Consider the following 8706-nt stretch of genomic DNA (forward strand, 5'->3'; position numbering starts at 1 on the left):
TGCACAGTTACTAGGAAGCATGTTGATTAAAGTTGATTTCATTTAAAGTGGATTGATATCACAAAGAAATGTAAATGCTGGTGTTACAGGGCATTTATACTTCAATTACACCAAGTATCATTTACTGGGTCACAGGCTGATTACCCAGTGACATTTATATCCTTTCTTTCAATGAACATTTTGACCGGTCAAACATACTGTAGGTGTATCTAATAATAAAACTAATGACTGCATAACTCTCAAGTCTGCGAGATCTGTGTTCCTCTATTGTGAACTCACTGTCTGCGCTCATTAACACACCTAAATAGAATGGAACCATTGAGTGTAGAAAAGTGTGTGTGTGTGTGTGTGTGTGTGTGTGTGTGTGTGTGTGTGTGTGTGTGTGTGTGTGTGTGTGTGTGTGTATGTGTGTGTGTGTGTATGTGTGTGTGTGTGTCTACATGACTACACTTACAAGCTGTGAGGTAATGTGTGTTTTTATGTATTGCTGTGGTCCTGGCAGCCCATACATAGGCACAATATTCAGTCATATTGATTATTGCTATTAGATCTTTTTTTTTTTTTAATTTGATGTCAGATTATTATACCACTGTATAATTTGCATAGTGTGTCATTGCAAAGAAATGTAAAACAACAAAAGTCATGGGTGTCTATCCTCTCTCAACAGTCTAAAAGCTACATGTGCAGCAGCCAGGGGAATGTACTGTGTTTCACCGTAGATTTTGGATTGGGCTTCACCTGCTCAGAAGGAACTTCAAAGGTAAAGTATTACTGGGTTCACAATTGTCGTTGACACCCTGACTCTGTGCTGCTCTTGCCTTGCTCTTGAGACAGCGGTTTGACTTATTTTTTCCTGTATTAATACACCACATACTCACAGTAGGCTTCCATCGTATTTGAAAATATATTTCAAATACCTCATCTGTTCCCCTCGAAAAAATATAAAGATAGCCTTTTAGATGTCATTAGGTTTGCACAATGGACTCTCCAGATAGTTGGCTATTGTTGTGAAAGGTACATTGTGAGGTTATTTTGGGAGCATTGCTAAGTGTTGAGTCAAGCCTGCAGAGTTAATCTATGTTCACTGAACGGTAAGGCACTCGGTTCCAAAGTACTAATGTTCTTTTGTTAAAAATTATACGTTTTCTCAAAGCACTATTGCACATTAAAATGTCAGTACTTGATCATGCAGCTCTCTCTGTAGTAACACATGGTATTTAAATGTTGTGCTCATTACTGAAATCCCTATGCTGCTGTGTTTTATAATCCCCTCCCCTGTAGACCATACTGTGGCGATATAAGTTCTCTCAACTTAAAGGCTCCTCTGATGATGGGAAAACCAGGGTAAAACTCCTTTTCAAGAACGCTGAAAGCAAGCAAATAGAAATGAAGGTAATTAAGTCATTTTTGTTTTCATTAAAATGAAAGATTGACAGTGACATGTTGAATTTCAGTGGGCTTATTTTGCATTTAGTATTACTCACTATGAACTAGCAGGTAGATTTATTAAAGGGACAACGAGGAGTTTTGGAAAGCGAAGCGTTTACACACTACGTTTCCCATGAGCCTCCACACGCACTGTGAAATATTTGGACCGGCGCAAGATGGACGTCTTGCCAAGAATGTTTTCATTCATCAAGTATGAAAGTTGGAGGTTCAAAGACGATCAGATACCGTTGTAGTTCCGACCATAAATGGCGATTTGGCGGCAATATTACCATGATCCACCAGGCTGCGTCCGCGAAACCGTAAGTAAGGAAACGCTGGTCGACTCGCCCAGCATTTCCACCACTAATAATAATTACAAAATAATGATAAAGCCCAAAACGATATATTTATCGAAAATGGAGCCATTAACAAGTGTGGGTAATGCAGATTCATCCACATTAAAGAGATAGTAGTAACCCCAAGTGGGGTTGTATGATCTACAAATAGCCCCTAAGTACTTTAATTGCAGTAGCAGACTCTCTACACTCCTCCCGTTAGCAACGCCAGCCCATAGCCCTGCCCAGAGATTTACAACATACATTGTTGTGAATGGACCCAAAGAAACGGCCTATTTTCGTGGCCTAAAAGAGGTTTTATCTGAAAAAAAAATACACAGTTCCATTGTTCACTATAATACAATTTTTGGGTCCATTCACAACAATGTATGTTGTAAATCTCTGGGCAGGGCTATGGGCTGGCGTTGCTAACGGGAGGAGTGCAGAGAGTCTTCTACTGCAATTAAAGTACTTAGGGGCTATTTACACACAACCCCACTTTAAAAAAATGCTACTATCCCTTTAATATGAGACTTTTTTATAACGAAATACAAACTCCTCGTTGTCCCTTTAAACAGCTAGAGGCGAACCCTTCCTGACAAGTGTCTTGTGAATTGAAACAACCCACTAAAATTCAATGTTTCAAGAGATCATAAGTTTAAAAATGTGTTATATTTAATGTGAACATCTTACAACGACTGACTTGTCATTCTATCCTTGACTTTTTTCCCCCCAAAGGAGCTGGAGTTTGCTAATCTGACAGCCGTTCTCCACTGCATACATTCTTTTATTGCTGCTAAAGTGGCCTCCATGGACCCTCTCTTTGTGTGCAGTCAAAGCTTCCCTGGAAATTACATGAACAGTTAAGAAGACACATCCTCATCATCATGTGCACCTGAAGCGAACCCGCCGTATTTTATGCACAGAGCCAATTGATATGTATATCTTGTTCTTGCTATTTTTGTATTACTGAAAAAGAAACATTTGTAAAAGATAACATGGGGTATGTGAGGTAGGAACTCATGGTGGAAAGAGGGTGAAATTTTGACAAAGTTGGAAGAAAAACAGATTCACAGTTCTTCCATTTCTTTCTGTTTTTCCTTTCATTACATTATGAGCAATGATCCTGCGAGCAGGTTATGTCTAATCTGTCACTTTGAAAGGTAGCGCCCGTGCAACCATATGGTGTGTAACTGCCATGCATCTGACAATATGACACAGATAGCTAATTATAGAAACTGCCACTGTGTTAAGCAGAAAACTGATGAGGAATTTAGAGCTAATGAGGAGGTATTTCAACTGCCTACATGAATCTGATGTTGGTGTACTATCATGGAAAGAATTCACATTTACCACAAACTCTATTTCATTTAAGTTCACAGTTGAGCACTGCAGTAATTAAAAGATAACCTTTCCCTGTTGCCATTTCATCTGGTTTAGTTTGTTTTCTTTTGTCATATCTATGAGGAGTAACACTAACATCTTACAATATGATGCAGTCCAGTAAGCCTCCAGCTAACTACTGAACTAAATCAACACACCTCTGATATGGCTCCAGCTACAATGAAACATAAGAAGCTTCACACAGGCAGGATTCACTGTAGGGATACTTCATTGGCCTCGGTTGAGTTGTATGTGGTTTGTGCTGTTGTGCCGATCTTTTGTATCTAATAAAGCCAAAATGCCTGAGTTCTAAGTCTCTCCGGCTAATGAGGACATTTCACTGAACTTCAGTGTCAAAATATTCACACTTTTATCAGTTCCCACTCTAATTACAATGAAAAGATTTGTCTTGAGTTTTGTTATGTAATGGTTTCATTGTTAATATACATATTTGCTGTGTTTTCAATAAAATACTCATAAAGCACAACTGCCTATTACACAAGACATGTCACAGCTCCCTGTGGGTTTGTACGTCCACTTTGGCGGGTTGGCAGTGGATGTAGCTTTAGTATCTGCTATCCGAGCACTAAACTGCTTATCTCCTGCTCAGCTTTATCTCGGTAGCCTGTTAGGCTATCCATCCATTTGCTATACTGCTTATCCTTTGAGGGTCACAGGGTGGGTGGGTTGGAGCCAATCCCTACTGACGTGGGGTGAAGAAGACAAAATATAAGATGACTCTATTTTCTAAAAGGGTGATGTTTCTAAGAGATTGTCTGATTTTGCTGGATGAGGCTGTCCCACTCAGCTTGTGTAATTTGGTATTAATAAGCACTTCTGCAGGGTTGCTCTCATTCAGCTAATTGGTTCTGTCATCCACATCAAGAGATTCAGCACATAATGTTAAAGTAAACAAGTTTATTCTAAGGGAGACATGAGTAAAATAACTTTCTGGAGTCTGGATGTCACCATCAGGTTGCCAGGCAACCAGCAGAATCTACCCTTAACCCAAAGTGAATTGAAGCCCCCCAGGAACACAACTGGGCTGTGAAAAGATTGAATTGTTTTATCCCAATTTATTTGTGCAGAGAGTCAAGATGTTGGCTCAACAGTTTTTGACTAGAGGACAACTACTCCACATAAGAAGGCTAATGCATACATCAGTATGTGTTGTTAGTGCACCATGAAGGACATGATTCCTAACTGTCTTCCCACTGCAGAGTTATGACAGGCTGTGTTTCGGGGGTGCACAGCCAAGCTGGAGCCATTGCTGCAGGGGATTGAACCCTCGTTTTCTGGTGTGATTTTTACCCTCAATGCATGAAAGTTTCAGTATTTGCATATTGGGCAGAAATGGCCTCCAGCAATGTCCAGCAGTAAAAAACAACAACAAGAAAACACTGGATGAACTGTCAGCAAGAGATTGTATCAAATACACAATTTAAAATACAGTAGTAAGTAACCTTGTTATAATGGTAATACTTTAAAGAGTTGAGGAACAATTACCATTGTCAGTGCAGTTTTGTTGTTTTGTGTTACACATTAATGTTAAGGACAACCTCAAGGATGTTTTATTGTCATCAGAGTACCTGTTCTACATGAAAAGGATTGAATGATCCTGGATTATGTAATGTCATTATGAAAATTGAGAAAGCACACACTAAGACACTTACACAAAGCATTGTTTAGCTCAGTTGCAGCACCCGCCCCATGTGTTGAGGCTTTAGTCCTCAATGCAGGTGGCCCTGGTTCGATTCCCGCGTCGAGCGACCCTATCCTGCGTGTCATTCCCCGTCTCTCTGCCTCCCCATTTCCTGTCTCTCTCAACTGTCCTATCAAATAAAGGCATGAAAAGCCCCCCCCCCAAAATGGATTAAAGTATATAGTAGTAAAGTATAAAGTGTGAACACTGGGAGGATAGGAATAATATTCAGGGAATGTGAGAAGCAGCAATTCTTTAGTGAAATTGTGTGTACGTTTTCAGCCTCAAGGTGCAGTGTGTCTCAATCACAGACTGGCCCTAATCTAGAGTGAAATAAATCGTAACAATTAAAAATCAGCCTGAAAGTCACATACAGACACAGACAGAGGTGGCTGGATCAGTTTTCAACAAACTTGACTAGTTACTTTACTCACCTCCTCCCTAGATTGTTTTGTTGTGTTATTGGTACTGGAATGAAAAGTGCATGGTGATGAATTTGTCCCATACTGTACCTGGAATGCTATTGAGATGTCCTAACAATGGCTGTCAGTTTGCATTAGAGGTACATACCTGCCCTATCTGGTGACACTGGGCTTGGCCAGCCATGGGAACTTTCACTCCTTTTGTTTGTTAATGCATTGAGATGGCTAAAGAATTTATTGTAGCTACCTTTGCCAAGGAAGTTTTGACTTGCGTCTGTTTGTTGGTTTGTTTCTCAGCAAGGTCACACAGTGGCCAGGGAAGAACCCATTAGAATGTGGAAGCAAGATTTCTTAAAATTACTTTTCCTACACATTATACAGTAGGGGGCATCCAATATTTTGATCATTTTCTCAGGAAATAATGTAAAACCTTATGCAATTTAGTGATCCAGATCCACCTAATAATCTAGGTTTCACGGTGGGTAGGTGGGGTTGTTTGGCCTTGGCAGAGGAATGAACTCTACAGAATGTCATTCTAGTTTTCTTTTGGACTTTAAGGCAAATGAGTCACAGAGGATAGATGATTATTTAAAGCACTGATCTATTGACTTGACTTTCATTTTTAAATGGCAGGATTAGATTTGTCAATCTCAATGAAATAGGAGAAAAATTGAACCAGATCTACCTGCAGAATTAAGAATATCATCAAGATCATATCAAGTTTTGTGGTCAAGACCCTCCTGTGCACTAAATCACTGAAGTCTGTAGCCGTTCTCCACAATTAAAATTTGTATCTGATTGCTAACACATTAGATAGAGTGCCAACCTGTCCAAATGGAGCCCGGCCTACCCTTCTGAAGTGTACACCACTATGATGTAACCTTACTGTACAAACAAGGATTTTTTTTTAGATTTACTTCACATTTTTGTATATAAGTATGTCTATTTAGTCGTAAGTATGTCTATTTAACAAACCAAATCAATTTGTCCATATTAAATTTACTGAGATTTATCATATAGCTGTTAAATTGATAAATTTGATTTAAAAAAAACAAAACAATAGCTCCTCTCTTATTTACCAGACCTGTAAGAAACATTTCACGGACCATCACTAACCCTTAGTCTTGTCTCCTGAATGCCAGTGTTATAGTTTGTTGGTCAACCTCATTGAGACATTGAGGCATTATTAAGCAACTTAGAGAGAGCAGATACTTCCTGCTTATTTTTGGGCCATTATTTTTTAACTGATGCAACTGGGAAGTGGTCAGAAAGAGACTGCCACCAAATCTGACTAACATATATTTAATGGGATGTTTGAGTACTACAACAGACTGCAATGGCAGAAATTACCATAGAGTGGATTCAACACCTTCTGTTCTGACAGGGAAAAACTGAGCATATAAACTTCAGAGATGTATAATTGAATGCACTGCCACAGTACGGTGTTGCATTATATTCTACAGGCTATCTAGCCTCTATATAATAATAATAATAATAATAATAGGCTTATAAAAAGTAAGTTGTAACTCATAGTAGCTGGCCAGAGGGGTGTGGACAGGGTGGATGAAAGATTCAGATGAATGTCTTAAGTTTTTTCCTTGGATGTCACTCGCCTCACTGTGAAACACTGGGATTCATTTGTTGAGAGGTTTGGGCTTTAAACAGTTCTGTGTGGAAGCTAAAGCAGCCACTGTGACAACAAGAGAGCACATGGAGCCACGACTGAGATGATCTTTTGCCCACTGGTGAGATCGCACACACACACACACACACACACACACATACAGAGCATCATGAAGTTGCATCAGCACCGTGTCAAGCATGAATTTCAAGTACACTGCTCAACTATCAATGGGCCGTGACTCTCACAGTTGACTCCACTGGTGGCAGCGGACCCTGAACACTAACTGAAGTATTTGTGATGAGGAGAAGTTTCAGGACGGCTGCCATGGCCTTCTTCACTGTCAGTAATCCCCACAGTCTGCATCGAAAACTTTGAAAATAGGCTCGGGAAGACAGAAGCACAGTGAAGCAAGGACCATGAACCCATTAAACACTGCAATGACTGCTGCTGATACTGTGTCCTTTTATTTCACCAATTATGTCCTTGAGGTAAAGTTTGATAGAAAGGCTCTAGAAAGTTCTATCCAGTAAGTGTTTTTATGTTCCAATGTGCAATTTTTACAGTCAGATGTATAGAAGTTGTAAACAACTGTATGCTGCTATTTTTCTCTCTCTCTAATCAATCAGGGAGGAGAAGGATTTGATGACCATGATCAGGTGTGACCATTCAGTAAGAAGCCTTACATAATACAAATATATATTGTGCCAAAAATATCTCACTTTTGCTGAATTTGTCTTCCTTTATTATTCCTTAAATCCCTACGTTGCACATGGATTACCGTATTTAAAGGTTGAGTCTGGAGGTTTTTGCTCAAAAAATATACAACTTATACAAATGAAATCTGTCTTAATCATCACCTGTGGCTGGGCTAGTCCTGTGTGGTGGTGATTGTGTCTGCAGATCGGACCGGATAGGGTCTTTGCAGCTTAGAAACTGCTCAAACAGGCGATTGAGAGGGTTTTGTACATTAACAAGAATGTGCAGAAAATAGAAATAGACCCTGGATTTTAATTGATGCCGGCTTTTATTCGCTTGTAGCCAGACCTGGCCAATGCAGAGACCAGAGTCTGTTAGAGTCGGCTTTTAGCCTATTTGAGAATTTACGGTAGCCACATATGATGATCTGGGAGACGACTGTGGCGCTTACAGGTGTATCTCAATAAGTAAGAATACCATGCAGTAATCATCATGTCAGTAATTCAATTCAATTCAATTCAAAAAGTGAAACTAATACATAATATAGCCTACATCCATCACACACAGAATGACCTACTGACTGTCACAGTTTGTTGTCATGGATACACAACAGCAAACTTGCATTCATACTTGCCTGACGCAGAGTGATATGCTGTGATGAGGCTTTAGAATAGTAGTTAATAGTAGTCATTATATCACAGTTAACAACCAATCAAATCGCTGGATTTCATCTTTCTGTTGAGCCTGAGAACAGGGGCCCAGTTTGAATGTTTTGTTTACAAACTGCAACGAACAAACCTCCAGACTCTGCCTTTAAACCCACACAAGACATCAGTCTATGTAAGATAAACAATGTACTGCGTCAGTACTCGTGTTTTCTTTAGGATTGGTAGATAGTGTTTCAGGACTCACAAAACATCCAAGTGGCTGAGATAATGGAAGGAGAAAGAAAAGTACTTCTTCAAATCAGTCAACCAAGGACAAGAGAAACACTGAACCTCCAAGCTACTCTAGTGAGGGGGTTGGTTTATTTAACCTTGACAATTGACTACTCGCTTTACATGAATATATAAGGAGAGGTCCAACAGGGCACACATCACTAGGATAACTCTTTGG

At 39.6% G+C, this 8706-nt stretch overlaps 1 long non-coding RNA gene across 1 annotated transcript; it reads left to right on the forward strand.

Moving 5' to 3' along the window:
• The first annotated feature begins 611 nt into the window (after positions 1-611).
• On the forward strand, positions 612-3184 carry LOC146963999 (uncharacterized). Its single transcript, XR_015034735.1, has 3 exons — positions 612-760; positions 1282-1392; positions 2502-3184. It is a non-coding gene; the product is annotated as an uncharacterized LOC146963999 (long non-coding RNA).
• Positions 3185-8706: the final 5522 nt, after the last annotated feature.

This window comes from Trachurus japonicus, chromosome 22, assembly GCF_045865225.1.
Source record: "Trachurus japonicus isolate A0001 chromosome 22, Traja_1.0".
NCBI classification, from domain to species: domain Eukaryota; kingdom Metazoa; phylum Chordata; class Actinopteri; order Carangiformes; family Carangidae; genus Trachurus; species Trachurus japonicus.